Raw genomic sequence first — 16,908 nt, 5'->3', positions numbered from 1 at the left:
GCATTCCCTTGATCTTTAGAGGAAAACAAAATTCACTGAACAAGTTATTTACTTTGTTCTAGGCTCCATTCTTTGCAGATACTAACACATTCAATCCTAACAGCAACTCCATGAGTAGGTACTATGAGTACGTGCATTGTACACGGCAGGATCCTGGGGCAGGGTGATAAAGAAGCTTGTCCAGTCAGTCTTCTACATACTTCTCTGCAGTGGCAGAGAATTGAGGTCTGAGTCCAAACAGTCTGGCTCCAGAATTCACACTCTTAATCCACGCAATATGGCAATAGGGCAAACGCACCCATGGCATATAGTGTCTGTTTTCCTAGAAACCACCATTTTAGTATAACAGGAACAGTATAGAAGGAAACTTAGAGCTTCTAAATACCTTTGGAGTGTCTATTATGTGCAGGCACCATGCCAGTGGTGGGAATACTGTGATGTTCACACCACCGTGCAGGTGCCCACAGAGTTCTGAGTGGACATGTCCCCACGTCCATGTGGGAGCTGAATTGGTTCTACTACTTCTGTAAAGCTCAAATCCACAATTCTGCTCCCAATTTATTGGATGTATTTGCACACTCCTTCCCTGGCCCAGCTGCTGTGGGAGAAAAAAAAAATTGGCCCCTCAGCACAGGCTTCATCACATTTTTCACTTAAATAGGTTCCAATAAATGTGTCCTTCCTGCAACTTTCAACAATACTGGTTGAATCATGAGAAGTTCTGCATGACCTGTGGAAACTATTTTCATTACTTTTCAGTCACAACACAAATATGAATACCGTTTGAAAGTTCTGCACTGGATTACCTTTCATCTGGCAGAAACAGACTGTGTTGTTGTTGTTGTGTCATAATGACTAATTCACAAATGACCTAATTGAAAAGTACTTACACTTGCTTCATTCCTGGGAAGCCGATACATGGAAGGGATATGTTCCTTTTTATTCAGGCCAAAGATTTGATAGGGCCCAATACTGAGATTGTTTTTCGGCCACCAGATGACATTTTCTTTGGATGCAAGTAGTCCAGGGATATCAACCCTGTGTATTTTAACTACATACTTGGATCAGCTAACTGAACAATACCAAATACTGCATTTTCCAAAATGCTTTCACCAGAAACTTCTCTCTCTCTCTCTCTCTCTTACACACACACACACACACACACACATTCATAGAGTGGTAAGAATGGCTCCTGTAGGATTCGCCTTGAGAATTTACCAAGTGTTATCTTATGGGTTGAAAATCAGGATGATCCCTGGATTCTTTTAAAAAGCCATTTTATTCTTGGACAGCGAACTTTGATTTCAGTCTTGAATGGAGTAAGAATCTGTTACATTTATCTCTCAATGAAACTTTCCCTTGAAAGTTTCTACAATCCGACCCAGTCATCATCCATTGAATACTATCTCCCCTGACCATGCATGGCTCATCAGGGTGCTCAGTCCACAGCACTGACTCCCCCCCCCACCACACCCCCCGCGACAAACACATCTAGAAATTATAATTGGCTCATGCGCCCTCTTGAAGGCTTCCAACCAGAAGGAATTAGGCAAGTGCCAATATGAAAGTGGATCTCTAGCCAATCATACCCTCCCTTGTCTTCCAGTCTCCATCGAGTAAATAATCAAGATACTTCATCAGGAAACTATTGGCACAGTGGCATTTGCAAATTTCCCTCCATTTGTGGTTTTCCTACTCTGGTTCACCTGTCAGCATGGCCTAGATGTGGCAGGGGGCAAAGACCCATCTTTCTTATTCTAATGGTTGGAGGTGGAGGAAAATCTTACACAAATTGGTGCATTTTGCTTATTCATCCTCTATTAAAAGCACTCCACAAGCAGTGAAGTTTCTGTCCGGAGGATTAATAAAAAAAAAGACTTTTTTCCCCCCTAAGATATGGCCTGTTGGTTGGCATTTTGTAATAAATTCCATTATAGGCTCTAAACCTTCCCAAGGACCCATGGATTCAATAGGTACGAATACATCAGTGTCATGTCAAGCACATTTTCCCTCATGACTTGCAACAGCTCTTTCAATGTAGGAGTATTTTTTAATGCTATTTCCAAATGTCTTTTAAGCATGACAACCCCAAAATAGCAACTTTTTAAAACGCTAACAATCTGTATTTTAAAACCAATAACCTGAGCACAAGAACTCTCAAGCATATACACCTTAATGCATCCCCAAGTACATGGTTCCTGAAATCATTTGAAAATTTTAAAAATAAAGAAATTTGGTCACTGGTCATGTATGTATTGGAGAGCTGATACTATTCCTATTAATAGGATTAAGAAACTACTGGGGTTCCAGAGACTACATAATACTCTGAATAGCTCCATCAAGATCATTATTTTTACATCCAGCCCACTAAAACAACTGCAGAATCCACTTGTCTCATATTCACATTGTAACTTAAAATGAAGGTGACAGATTTCTTATGAGAAAAGGAACAGCATGCAATAGATATTATGACAAAAGCTATTTTTTGACTCTATACATACTGGAGGTATTAATATCATTCTTCCTATGCAAAAACAATATATGACACCCCAGACTGCATGTCATTTGGATCAAGAAGATTTTCATTATCCTCATCCTGTACCATCCTCCCCCCCAAAAAAAAGCCCCCAGAGACAAACAAACAAAAGCAGTTTTTAAAACAGGATATTTCATTCACATTTTCCTAAGATCCCTGAAAGGGATAGAAGTGACAGAAATGGAAGTCTAGTTTAAAAGAAAACTCAGGGGGGGTGCCTGGCTGGCTCAATCAGTAGAGCATGTGACTCTTAATCTTAGGGTCATGAGTTCGAGCCCATGTTGGGGTAGAGTTTACCGTAAAAAAAATAAACTCTAGGATTTCTATGGCTTTATACCTTGACTCTTGTATATATTATTAATTGTGTTTCTACTAACTGCTATAGTTAATAACTCCACTACTCTCTTCTTACTGTCATATAAATGGTAAGATAGAGATAAGATAAAACCAGGGATCTCGTGATTAATTTCATCTCTCCTTCTTACTATAAAATGACTGGTGTATGTTCAACAGCTTCTCTTTTAATATTATATAAATATATAAATTATATTATATAAATATAAAATTATATACCCATTAATTCAGGAGTTTGAATTCCCTTTAATATTGAGGAAGTAACATTTTAAAAATCTCCAAGCCTTGATTGAATTATAAAATTAAATTGCTTGCTTTTTGGTAGAGCCAAGATTCCATGTGAGAACTAACTCATGATTATACAGGAAATATGAAACAGGAAATTAGTGAAACCAAAGGAAATACATTTATTACTGCACAAACTTCTTATGACATGACAGGCCACATGAAATAGCGCTTAAAGTATGAACTACCCCATAATAATCACCACCAGGACTTACACATGAATAGTACCCTTCAACTTACAAATCACTTTTAGATATAGTCTCACATCTGATCACTACCAAAAAATCCTTTGAAATCAGCACTATTATAATCCCCATCATATAGATGAAGAAGCTGATCTGCAGGATGATGCAGAGCTGCACAGTTTAAGAACTATTACATTAAATTACATATCATTTGTTTCAATCATGTTTCAATCATGATAGGTAGACTCATATTTTTCTGTAATAGTGTTACCTATGTCTACAAAAGACACAGAAAATAGTTTTCTGTGGTCTACAAAAGACAGAGAAAATGATAGAACCCAACTTTCAAATACTTTATTTTTATATTATCTATGAGTTCAATGGTGCACTCCAAACCCCAGCCCTTTTTGCCAAAGACAAAGTGTCTTCACACAAATCCTCCATAAATATACTTGGAGTGATCTTCATTGGCCCAGTGGAGAGGTAATGATTTAGGCTTCTAGTTACCTAAATATGTTTCTAACTCAGGTTGTCAGTGATAGATATTGTTTATTCAATTCTTTATTTTCCTCTATTTCTCTAAGTTAATCCATTTGTATTAAATGAGGAAAACATCTCACTTTTAACATTGCCAAATTGCTACTCACTGTGAATTTTTTTTAAAAAAAATTGCTAAAGTTTCTAAGCATATCTATCCGACTCAACTAATACAGAGTCATTGACCAAATCAATTCATGAGACATGAAAAAAAAATGCCATTTGGTTATAATATTCTAAAGGTACAGGCAGAGAAGTGTAGTTTTCCAAGTGCCACTTCGGTTTTCTGTTACATAAATATTGAAAATGGAGTCACCGAAAAGCTTGTGCCCGTCCTTTACTTCCTCTGATAAATATCATCTTATGGAAGAGTATCAGTGCCCTGACTTCCAGCTGCCCTTTTGAGTACCACATGTAGGACTACTTTTTTTCATGGCTTTTTTATGCTAAGGTTTTTACATCATCTCCCTTTCAACTCCAATGCAGAGTTGAACTCCAATGTCTTTACTGGGATTCAAAGTCAATTATTAGCTATTATGTACAAATAAATACCAGATACATCCATACTCTCCACCTAAGCCATTTAACTTTTTTTTTTTTTTTTTTTTTTCAAGAGAAGTCCGCTCTTTTTTTTTTGGTTTTCTTTTCTCGGGTCACATTTAAGTATTGAGGTCTGGAGATTACAGAAGATCTGAAACACGTCAGTCACAAAAAGTAGGACTTGGATAGGGAGATGGCATTCAATGCATCTGCTATTTGTTAAATAGCACAGACTCTGGAGTCAGGTACAGCTGGTCCCATTCCAATCTCATCGCTTCCTCATTGTGTGGCCCTGGCGACAGTGTGATATTATTTGGGACAACCATCACAATTCATAATTGATAAGCCTTCTGGAAAGATTAAATAGAGTAAGGCAACAGTGTCTAGAAAACTGTAATTCTCAAAAACTGATATGTGTTTCTTCTCTTTAAGGAGTGTATATGTTATAGATGCCAGTGGATGTCTAATTTTATGTAAGAAAAAATAGATTTAAAATACATTTATTTATTATTTCTTTTTATATTTAACACTGTGAAAATAGCCTCACAAAAGGAAACCAAAAAGCTCAGGCTTTACTCCACACGGGTTCTCAACTGCCTCTAGGTCTGGGACTCAAGAGCTCTGTCCCTTCATGCAGGGTTCTGTTGCAACCCATTGATTTCTCCTTACAGTATAAAATTTCCTTTGTTTAATTTCATTGGCCTGTTTCCCTTGGGTCCTTCTGACCATTTATGTTCCTTGTTGTTTATACTGTTCAACCATCAATAGATTTCATTTTGAAGAACATGATGCAATCCTGTGATGCCATTCTTTCCTGTTATTGAACTGTTGTTGCCTGAAGAATGTCTTAAAGAACACGAAAATAATTGATGTCCATGAGCATCATAGTCTTCAAGACATTTATGAAATAAATTAGGTATCTTGTATCTGGATTAAAAAAAAAAAAAGTACAGTGGGTCAAGTTGGAACCAGCTATAAACTATCTGATGTGTCATACCCGTCTATTCTCTCCCTCTCTCCACTACTTAATAGCATCTCAACTGATAATGTTCAGAACAAGTCTTGTGTGGGTATTATGAACCTCAGTTAACAGAGAAGGAGACTGTACTTGTAGAAAACCAAATAACCTGCATTAGATCTTCAAAACCCAAAAAGTGGTAGAGATTGCACTCAACTCTGGTTTTCTTGATACCAACTGCCAGACGTCCCCCTGGGAAACACAGGAATCATTAAAGAAGTTTAACTTTTTAACATAACATTCCAATTACGTTGGGTTAGAATTTCAGAAATGTCTACAGCTGTGCAAAATGAAATATCCTTTTGAAGACCTGAGTGAGTCTGATGAATTTAAGAATCTGACCAGGTGTCCAGTGAACTTTCAATAGGAAACAATGCCTTTCCTCCCATGAACCCTCTTCCCAGTTAGTTGTTCAGAAGCTGCCAAACATTCCACTTCAGAAACTACTTATATTTAGCCCAAGGCTTTACTCATAGTTTTAAAAATGTAAATACTTTTTAAAAAAGTAACCTTTAGCAATGATGGCAGTTATATTCCCTATAGTGGGAATGAGTTTTCAGTTTATCTCAAGACTGGTTTTATTGGTAGGAGCTTGAGAACTGGGGGGAAAAATGAAGACCAAAAAATGATGTCCCAGATAAGTAAAAATGGGGAGTTCTGGAATTTTAAGAGCACTGAAGGCAGACAACAATAAAATACAAAGACAACAATATCAGCCACCCTCATGATTCCGTAATTTTACCAAAGGCTGAGGCTGTTGAAAGAACAAATGATTTTCAGGGCTACAGTATTATACATTTTAAAATAAGGGAAATTTACCATTCTACTTGGAAAGACTTCTGTTATGAATCTATTTTATCTCACCCCTACATTATCATTATAAACCAGGCGGCCATTCTGCAACTTTATTGGTTGTCAGTAATATCACCTGCTGTAATAACGGAGGGAGAATGTCCACGCAGGCAAGACTCATGCATCAGGACGCCTAGTTGTCTACCTGCCAGGGTTCTGTGAGTGTTCAAGTAGAATTGCAGCATTCGCTCTGCACAATTCACAATCTAACAGATGGTCCCATCAAGCAACTGTCCCTGGTAGTCCGTCTCTTTGAAAATGAGGGCAAAGAAACGCAGACTAAAATTAAGTCGACTAGAAGAATGCATGTCCTTATTCCTCACAGTATGTTGACAACGGCTGACAAATTTCTAGTGGATATAATCTCATAGAACATGCACAGTAACGTTTTACAACAACATAAACTGAGATCGTAAGATACCTTGATAAATAGCTACTTTTCACCCCAGGCTGTGCTCTCCTCTCTCCGGATACATGCACAGCTCCCGTCACCATCAAACAGCCAGGGGAGAATTACAGACTGCTCCAGAGATAGCTTTGGAAGCTGTGAGGAGCTGTTAAAAAGTTGCATTCAAATTATGGGGTGGTGGAACACAAACGTGCTCTACAGAATGTAACATCATTTTCGGAGGCAAAGAAAAAAAAAAGAAAGAAAAAATAGACACCATGCTACTGAAAGGTAATGGGGGAAAATTTAGTGCTCTACAAACTGACAGTGAGCTGTTAACAAGGTAAAATTACCAAATATTGGTGCAATTTGGAGCTTGCATTTTCTGTTTGGGGAATTATGATAATGTGACAAGGTTATCGTTATAATTAGGAGAGTAATTAAAGTAACGGAGTAATTGCTCTTCTGCATTTTTTCTTAGTCAAAAAGATCTTAATTGTAGGGGAAAAAAAGAGAGAAAAGAATATTCTTTTTTTTTTTTTTTTTTTTTTTTGATTTCTCACAAGTGTCACAGAATCCAAAATCAGGGAGACTAGTCGCATTGGTACGTATAGCATCTCTCAACTTTTTTTTTTCCTATGATCAACTCTTTTTTTTTTTTTTTCCTAAGCCGTTACAAATTCCTCATTCCAGAGCACAGATTTTACATGTGAAGACTGTCTATTAGGAGGCAGTCCCTTCTTGTGTGATATCATTTTTAATTTTTATAGGTTAAGGTGTTTTTTTTTTTTTTCTCCTCAATACTTTCTCATTCCGGACTTAGTTTCAATGAATTGTACAGTCACACTGGCTCACCTGCACAAATGAGGAAAATCAAAATCATTCCCCCCCAGGTGGGTGTAAGTCCACAGGTAGTAGATAAACAACAATAAAAAGAAAGAAAGAAAGAAAGAAAGAAAGAAAGAAAGAAAGAAAGAAAGAAAGAAAGAAAGAAGCGTATCCATTCCTGAAGAGTCAGAGCTAGAACAGACAAGGTCTGTCTGGCAGATATACTTTGAAGTACGGAAATGATGATGCAGTATTAAGAGATTTGTTTAAATTCCTGGGGGGAGAAGGGAACCGGACCTGGCAGAGCTATGAGAAAGTCAACATTTTTTTGCTCAAATCCTATGGGCTTCCTGAAACAGAGAGAAAGCCTTGCCAATTTTACACGAAGTGAGAGCGATCAAGACAGGCCCGCTGACTAATGCTAACCTGTTATGCATCACTAGTGACTAATGATTGAGGAAAACCACTGAGGAAATGCGGCCAATGCAGGGGATCCCAGGATCTTGGACCTAACCTGGAACCTGCCATCTATCCTCAGGGTGGCCAGGGCAGCGCAGACCTGGGTTCCAGCCCTGAGTCCCAGGAACAGCACTGCAGGGAAACTGAACCAGGTGACCTCACGCAAGGGAGATGACGACTATGAATCTTCCTTTCCTTACCTGAAAAATAATGATCTGATTCCTCTAACGTGCTAAACTGCCCTGAGGTAAAAAAAAAAAAAAAAAAAAAAAAAAAAAAAAAAAAGAGGGGCGGATCATAAAAGAGCTTTATAAAGGGTTTTATTTAGGTCATTGGTATGTATATATTTCACATAATGCAAATTGGCTATAATCTTTACTGCAAGCAACAGTGGTCTGGCTCCCTGATGCCCCTTCCTCTGGGCAGTTGAGAATGATGTATTCAAAGAACATCAGAACTATTTGGAAACAAAAGAGCTCATATTCATTTTGGTGTCAATTTAGCCCTGAAGTGATTAGACACTGCTCCTGCTAGACTGTTTGCTGCTTATCTGCTTAGCTAAGCTATATTCTTTCATCAAAGATCAGCTCAAAGGTCACTTCCTCCTGGAGCCTTCCCAGGGACCCAGAGTGGAAAGGAAGCTCACTTTTACTTGCTTATTAAGCCACTGCTTACACCCACCTACCATCTCAGGTTATGATACTTGCTCCCCTCTGTCCACCTCCAGGCCAAGAGCAACTTGCAGAAGAGGCTGAGTCCTCTGTGCCCCTGCCACCCTAGGCTGAGCACATGTTCCGAGTATAAGTTGACCAGGTGAATAACAGATTCTTCAGCATGAGTGATTATGACAGTTATAAATGCACGAATAGGTGGGGATACGTGTAGATAAGTACAGATCCGGGTGTCTGTATGTGCTCCTATGTGTATTCATCTGACCATATCTAGGTCTAGATCTCTAATTTAAATACAGGCTCCTTTGATTAGGATACTGCCCTCTTAGGAAGCCACTAGCCACCCGCATTACCCTATCCTGAGAAGAGAGTGTGGGAATAAACAGTTCCTTTATTTCAGGAAACATTATTTCCTGAAGGTTATTATCTGCTCCGGCAATAGCAATATCACAGCAATTACTCTAAAGAAACCTTGTGTCCGATATGCAGGATACAAAAGCATTCCAAAAACACAATGTGGATCTCTAAAGGAATCATGAAGAGGGAACTCCCCGGTGGATAAACACCTCGAAGCTTTTGCTATGGCTGCTGTTCTTCTAAGCAATTGCATCTTCCCCTTTTGTGATGTGATTTTAAACTGAAAGCATTAGGTAGCAAGCAGCACTGTAATTAAAGCTTCAAACAGAAAATGATTGAAGAAACACTGAAAGAGATGTCTCCTTTGAAAGTGCATTTCAATTCTCCCCATGTCTCCAGAAGAAAAATGCTTCTGACAGTCTATATTTTACCACTGTTTCACTTAATAATGCATATCGACATTTATCCAGGAACATCGGTCGTTGCTTGGCTTCTCATTAAAATCAGCTAAGCACCCGCCCATGACTCTGACTTCCCCTCCACACACCCCGGCAATCCCCCACTTTGTTTTCTCTACCTGTTCTCATTTACTTGTTTTGAAAATTAACTTTTTAAGCAAGGATAAATAATGTAGAGTGGAAACACAATTTCCCTGGAAAACCTGAGTATAACTCAGGGGGCGTGGGGAATGAGAACCCTTTGTCTCTTGTTTGCAAAATAACTATTTCATAACCCAAATGAAAACACATACGTGCACAGGACATATATATTCCAAGATCAAAACAGACTACATGGAGGGTTCATTATTCTTATGCTCTGTGCTTAGAACATCGCAAGAGACTTTTTTATAGATGCCCATTACCTCCTTAACTTTCTAAAACACATCCCAGATTAACTATTTGTACAATCAGCATCGTCTAATATGAATTTGCACTATACCGAAACAAACAAAAAAAAAAAGAAGAAGAAGAAGAAGAAGAAGAGAAGTTTCTTTTTAGTTTGCTGTTGTTTTTATAGATCTCTGGGTCTGTGTAGGGACACAATCAAGTCTATCTCCGTTCAGAAAATCGAGGTATTCTACTCATAAAACCTAACATTCATAATGTAAGTCTAAAGCAGATTTCATTCAATACTTGGTTAGGAGCTATGGAGGTATTACAAGAGGAATCTGATACACACACTGCTCTCAAGGTAGCTGGAAACTAATAATGTAGCTACCTAATTTAAAAAGAGCTTTAAAAAAAAACACTGTAAATTAGTCATGACTTTAGCTTCCAATTGAGTAACAGGGTCTTGTGCTTTTTTTTTAAGTTTATCACTTTGAAAATAAGAGTTCACAGAGTTGTTTACTAGATGATTTCAACTGGTACAAAATTTGTGCTAGTAAAGCACTGTTTATAGGTAATATAAAGAGCTAATATTTAATGTGCATATACTACACACCAGGCCCTGTTCTGAGCACATTGTAAGTGTCAACTCATAACATCTCCTCGACAACCTTACAAGGTAGACATTATCTCCTTGCTGCACATAAGAAAACTAAGGCACAGCAACTTGGTAACTTGTCTAAGGCATCAAGTAACAAAGAAGAGATGGGATTTGAACCCAAGGTGTCTGGCCTCAGGGCTAGCTTAACCATTTTCTGCTACTTTGTCTAGGTAGAAAGGCATCTCTGCAGAGGAAGGTATGTGCAACCTAACTGGGTTGAAAATAAGATTCTGTCCAAAGGACGTGTGGTTCTCAGACCAAGCTCAGGCTACAATTCCATTTTTAAATTAAGACATTTTCCCAGTAGAATTTTATCACCAGCTTTTTGCAAAGAGTGCAGTGCCACTTGTAGGTAAAAATTAGTGTAAGAAAGCAGGGTGTTTGGGATGTAGGCTAGAGCTTGTCAAAAGGTTAATAAGCTTTATTGTAATAAAGCTCTTGCCAATGAAATTTCTGCACATTGCACTTACCTTTGTATACTTAATTTTCAACAACCCAGTGGGCCTTCTCTCAAACTGGCAAATATTGCAGATAAAATCTATAAAAATGTCTCTAGAATACCAAACTTTGAGGACATCTTAAATGTCCAGACAGCACTGCCTATATTATTGCTTTAATTTTAAGAGAATTATATGCATATTCCAGACATTTTTAAGTACAAAGAATCTATATTCACAAGACTGAATTTATCAACTTAATGGTCAATTTCTTAGTTATATGCCTTTGATCCATATTGTATTAACATCTCACATGTAAAGTAGCAACATGTCTAAATCTTAACACTTATTTTCTCCCTCTAATCGTTAAATGTTCAAACAGCTATTTCTTTTCCAGTTTTCAATAGCTGGCATCCTCCACTTTTGTCCTCTTCTTACCAGGTTCATTTTAAGATTTTCAGCTAGGGGAGAAATAGTTACGTCGCGATCTGTGGTGTCTTGTAGGAATCTGGGCATATTCTAACACACAGTGACTAGTTCATTTCTGAAGGCACAGCAAAATTAGGAGGGCTGCCCACCTCCTTTGGCCCCTTCCATCAGGATCTGAATCTACTGTGACTTTCGATATGAAAAGCCTTCAATACCTTGCCACCTGTAAACTTTCCATCTTTCCCTTTCAATAAAGATAGCTTTTACACGAAGAGTAAAATCAAATTTCTAACTTGCAAGTGTCTAAGGACCACAATTACATTACCAGAATGATGCCTATCTCCATTAGACAGGCATTATTAGATGATGTTATAGGGCTTTACTCTACATCAGTGCCTTCTGCAGGGTGTGATGTATACCCAGGGGGTGAGGACGTGTGGGGCTGGCTCATGACAGCGCCACCTCTGACACCGCCATACAGCTCGGCAGCCGCCTTCAGGGGAAAAGAACCTCAGAATCACCTTACCAGCATCCTGTAGTGACACGGTACTGTTCTCTTCACCAGGCCAAATGTATTGAAATTCACAGCAGCAGTTCTCTGTTTTTACATTCAGAAAGAAATGGCTACAAAGACATAACCATTCCTTGGATCAGGTCAAACATGACACTCCTATTCACAATGCTGACTGTTTTGGTCAAAGCCAATGAATTGAATTTTACAAATAATGGATCAAGTAGAAATACCACAATTTTTACAAGGGAGGCATTCTCAGCTCGATTAAATGCACTGAATTCATTGTCAGCTTTAATTGGAATGCCAGCTTTCAGTTAAGGAAAGGGGTGGAGGATTCAAGAAGGTATTCAAGCAGCAAAGACGCAGTCTGATAGGACCTCAGAGACCTCTGTAGGCCGCCGGCAAGCTTCAGAAAAAAAAAATGAAAATATTGTACATCCTGGACTGTATTTCTTAGCTGCACTAATATTTCAGGAAATGAAGCACATAATACTTCTATGCTGTAGAAAGGGCATTTGCAGCCTGTGACCACTCACTGACAAATGTTTGTCTTCTGCAGTGATTTTTTTTTTTTCCTTTCGCAAGATGACAGTTTATTTAAATCCCTCAAGAAGACTAAACTAAACTGGCACTTGGAACTTTCTGGTATCTGGGACTTCAAAAAAATAGTTATTCTTTGCTGACTCAATCATGCATCTCTTTTAAACTAATTTTTGTAGTGTCCTGCAGAGTAAAATGAAGCCCTTTTATAGGTAAGTTAAGTACTTTGAAAAAGAATAAAATAAAATGTGTTCTCCTTTCTTCTATATGAGAATGAAAAGAGAAGAGAGGCCTGACTTTCTACTTCTGATGAGCTTTTCTTTCCAGTTTAAACCCTCAACATCATGTTTGAAAAGTAGGTGCCCTACCCTATAAGCTGATGAATATAAAACTGAATCTATTCTGTTTGTATAGTAATTTGGATGACCGTGTCAAGCACGTGGGTAGAGCTGAGTTTCAATGCACTACAAAAGTCATCTGCTACACAACTTATTCAATAGGACAAAAGATTCTGTCCTTTTTGAAAATTATAGTGCAGAACCACCACCATCAACAAAATTATTCATAATCACCTGTTGGAGGTAAACTAAAATCTCCCTTCCCCCTCCCCCTTTTTCCTCTATCGTTCTTTCTTTCCCCCTCCTCCTCTGATTCCTTCTTGCCTTCCACTACAATGTGTTGAATCCCTAACTTTATAGCCGACTAGTGTTGGAACTGGGGTGAAAATATGAATTAGACAGTTGTCGTCCCAAGGGGTTCAACAAGGAGAAATGACTCTGATGATCCTATTGGTATCACAGAGAAAGAGAGGCAGACAAACAGAGTGAGCAAGTGCGAGAGCACATGTGGAATATTGGGGGCAAGCATTTAAAAGTTGGCCACTACTAAATACACTATTTGCATTCTAAGGCGATTTGATTATCACATTTTGTCCTGATTTCATGTTTCTTGGCCAATAAACTTTTACAGCCTCATTATCCATTCTATCCTTTTTTTTTTTTTTTCTGTCTGAGGGCTGCAAAGGAGAGCGGTGTGCATTTCATAGCAATGACTAAGGCAGACACCCATACAAGCTTACTTGAATCAGAAGAAAAGAACCACCAGATGGAAGGTGGCCACTCTCTAAGTTTTCTCTGCCTTATCTGCTGTATGTGTTGAGGCTAGACGCCTTTAATTTGAAAGAATACCACAGTAAAAATTAAACATGAGAGTCAAATCCTGAGCCTGGCATCAAAAAATGCCTTTACACCTCTGTAGTCCTCCAAAACTAGATTCGGGTGGTTATACTGGTAAATTTCCAGGAACTTAATGAATGGCAGACACATCAGATAAAAGAGAAAACAAGACTTGTTAGACTTGTAGAGTTTCGACCTCTAGGAAGGATTACTGAAATTACTCCCTCACACCAAAGGTTTCACAATCAGCCTTCCAAATCCTGCCTTAAACCAAAAGGTCCCCATGTCTTACCTGTCTGCACCAGGAATCTCCAAGCTATGACAGTCATCAACATTATCACTGCCAAACATGTACGAAGCTTCTAAAGGGAGCTAGAGGGACTGTATCTCTCTTTGCACAGGCCAGTGGGATGTTCCTCTGTGATCATCTGCCTTGGTAGCTTGGAAGGGCATGACCTAGGCCATTGGGTCAGTAATGCAGGGACACGTTATTGTCTGCTGCTTTTTGAAAATATCAGCGATATTTACCATACTTTATTTTTTTTTGAATAAGCCATGTTGGAAAACCTGTCCGTATTTATTGAGCACATAATTTGACCAGGTACTAAATGCTCTCCATGTATTACCTCATTTAATCCTAAGGCAACTCTTTAAGGAGGTTTTAATTTGGCTATTTTCACTGCACTGATTAAAAGAAAAAAAAAAAAAAGGTGCTGGTGTAGATTGTAGATTAAGTTTCTTGCTAAGGTGCCAGAGCTGTCAAGTAGGGAAGGCAGCTCCAAGTCCTAGCAGACAAAATCCAGAGCCAAGCTCCTAATCACTAATGCTAGCATCCTAGATTCTGACCATTAGAGAGTTACTGGAACCACCCAGTGTTAAACAGATGAGGAAACCGAGGTTCAAGAATGTTGAGTAACTTGACAGAAAGCAAAAGAATTTTTAGAGACAGCATAAAAACTAGAACCCAGACCCTCTGCCCACCCACTTAATGTTATTTCAATAACCCACACTGCCGGTCCCACTCAACTCATAGCACAGACTGTTGACAGAATGACCATCTAACATATAGATACACAAAAGAGAGAGGGGCATGCCCTTCAGCATTTCATTCTCCTCTTGCCAACTCTATGAGAAAGGGATAATGAAACATGCCCTACCTATAGGGAAGTAGGACCAAACTGAGTACTTTAAAACTTAAGGGGAGTATGAATTACAACAATGACAGAAATATGAAGAGTGGTTCCCTTCCGCAAGTATCTCACTTCATACCATACTTTCTCTCTTGAGATGATTAAATCAAATCTTCAGGTATTCCAGTAGTCCATTGCAATTTTAAATATAATAAATCTTTTAGACATTTCAGGGTATAACCTCTACACAAATCCATCCAGTCCATGCAGCTATCCATTCATCCATTTTTTTTAAAGAACTTAGGATACAGTAGTAATTAGTCAAACACAGAAAACAAACAACAATGCACTAAGATCCTATTGTGTATAATGCTTTTCATCTCTTACGTCACTTAAATTTTACAAGAACACTAAAACAAATTAGTATCTTCATTTTACAGAACAGGCCTCAATGAAATATATAATTTGCCCCCAATTTCACAGTCAGTTAATAGTAAAGCCTGGGTTCACACTCAGATCCATCTAATTCTACATGGAACAACCATGCTATACTTGACATTCCCTCTGTGTGGGGCAGTTCTTGCATGGGTCCTTAACCACAGAGAGCTGCCCCTCCCAGCCCTTCTTGTTAAACAGGACAAGTGGGGGCAACACTGGAAACTCTACTGCTGTCATTTGGGCTTTACAGTGTTACATTACGAAGTGACGTGAAAAAAGCAAACATTTCATGTTTTTATAATATTCCAGTAACTCTCCACTGGAGAAGGGTAAGAGCTACTGTATGCAGAGAAAGAGATTCTGGGACTTTACTCTACCAGTGATGTGCCTGGATCTTCTCTGAGCTTCTGTCCTCCAGGCCTCATTTCCTAACTTTCCCAAAGAATCCTATTCCTTCTATCAATTACGACCAAAGGCTCCTGTTCACCACAGTTCACAGAAACCAGCTACCACTCTTCCATGTGCAACATGCTCTTAATTTCGAAGAGTGGAAGGGCATGGGGCTTGAATTCCAATCCTTTCATCCTCTTGTTAGGAGTTCCAGTGAGAAGGTGGAGTGAGAATCAAACTCAAACTACCAGTTAAATCAGAGATTTCCTCTGGATCTCATTATTTACAGGTCTCTCTGTCATTTAAAGACAAAGAATTATCTGATACTCTTTATTTTTTTTTCAGGAAGATATTAGCTATACATTTTTATAGAATTTCTGGTAAGGATTTAGAAATACAAAATCACAGAACAGGAGGAACAATGGCAAGTCAGCTTGTTTCCACGCCCATCATGAAAGGACCAAACCTAAGCTAACTCATCAGGATTCATTATTCTTAAAAAAAAAAAAAAAAAAAAAAAAAAAAAGATTTATTTATTTATTTATTTATTTATCCATGAGAGACACTCACAGAGAGAGAGAGACAGAGACAGAGAGAGAGAGAGAGGCAGAAACACAGGCAGTGGGAGAAGCAGGCTCCATGCAGGGAGCCCAACTTGGGACTTGATTCCGAGTCTCCAGGATCAGGCCCTGGGCTGAAGGCAGCACTAAACCACTGAGCCACTTGGGCTACCCTATTCTTATTTCTATTGATTAATAAAGGGAATGCTACAATTTTCCCATGGATGCCTTCCAGATTTCCAGAGTGTTTTATATAAGGAGATTAATATCTCTACACAAAGGAAAGTAAAATCAAGGGTTAGTTCCAATATCTGTTTATTAAAGTTTTTTTTTTTTTTTAATCATGCTGTATGGTGTAGATCTTTCTTTATCTTCTAACACAGTGTTTCCAGACTATGGAAAAGTCTCTAAATAGAAATCTAGGTAAAGGCTAAAACAATACTGATTTTTCACCAGGAAAGAAGTTGATAAATATAAAATTTTGTATGGCTGTGGTGTTTTGATATGAAAAACACCTTCATAACTGTGGATGACACTAATATTATGCAGAAGAAGAAAAAATACTCATTAGCCAGTTATAATTACATTGGTCATTCAGGCTAAATGAACTGTGTCTCTATCACATCATATTTTCCACAATGTGGTCTACAATGAAATTATTCACTTAATTTGCCTCTTTCTTCCCTCTTTGTCATGGCTTTCGTTTTGTTGTTTACCTGTTTCCTAATAGACATTCCCTGGGGTTCTTGGAGAGATCATGTTCATTCTTAAAAGCTCTTAGTTGAGAATTTCACCTA

At 38.3% G+C, this 16,908-nt stretch overlaps 1 protein-coding gene across 5 annotated transcripts in view; it reads right to left on the bottom strand.

The window, feature by feature from the left end:
* Positions 1-16,908, bottom strand: part of FLRT2 (fibronectin leucine rich transmembrane protein 2) — a 99,820-nt gene that overhangs the window by 63,427 nt on the left and 19,485 nt on the right. For 2 of the 5 annotated variants that reach the window (XR_012037019.1, XR_012037020.1), the window contains one exon: positions 3,274-5,364. The exons of the other annotated variants lie outside the window; for them this stretch is intronic. The gene's annotated coding sequence lies outside the window, so the exon portion shown is untranslated. Of the gene's footprint in view, positions 1-3,273; positions 5,365-16,908 lie in introns of those variants that run through there. 5 annotated transcript variants of the gene reach the window in all.

The sequence above is a fragment of the Canis lupus genome, chromosome 9 (assembly GCF_048164855.1).
Source record: "Canis lupus baileyi chromosome 9, mCanLup2.hap1, whole genome shotgun sequence".
Taxonomy (NCBI): Eukaryota; Metazoa; Chordata; class Mammalia; order Carnivora; family Canidae; genus Canis; species Canis lupus.
The sequence above is the reverse complement of the archived record's forward strand: the minus strand, read 5'-3'. Positions and strand labels throughout refer to the sequence as shown.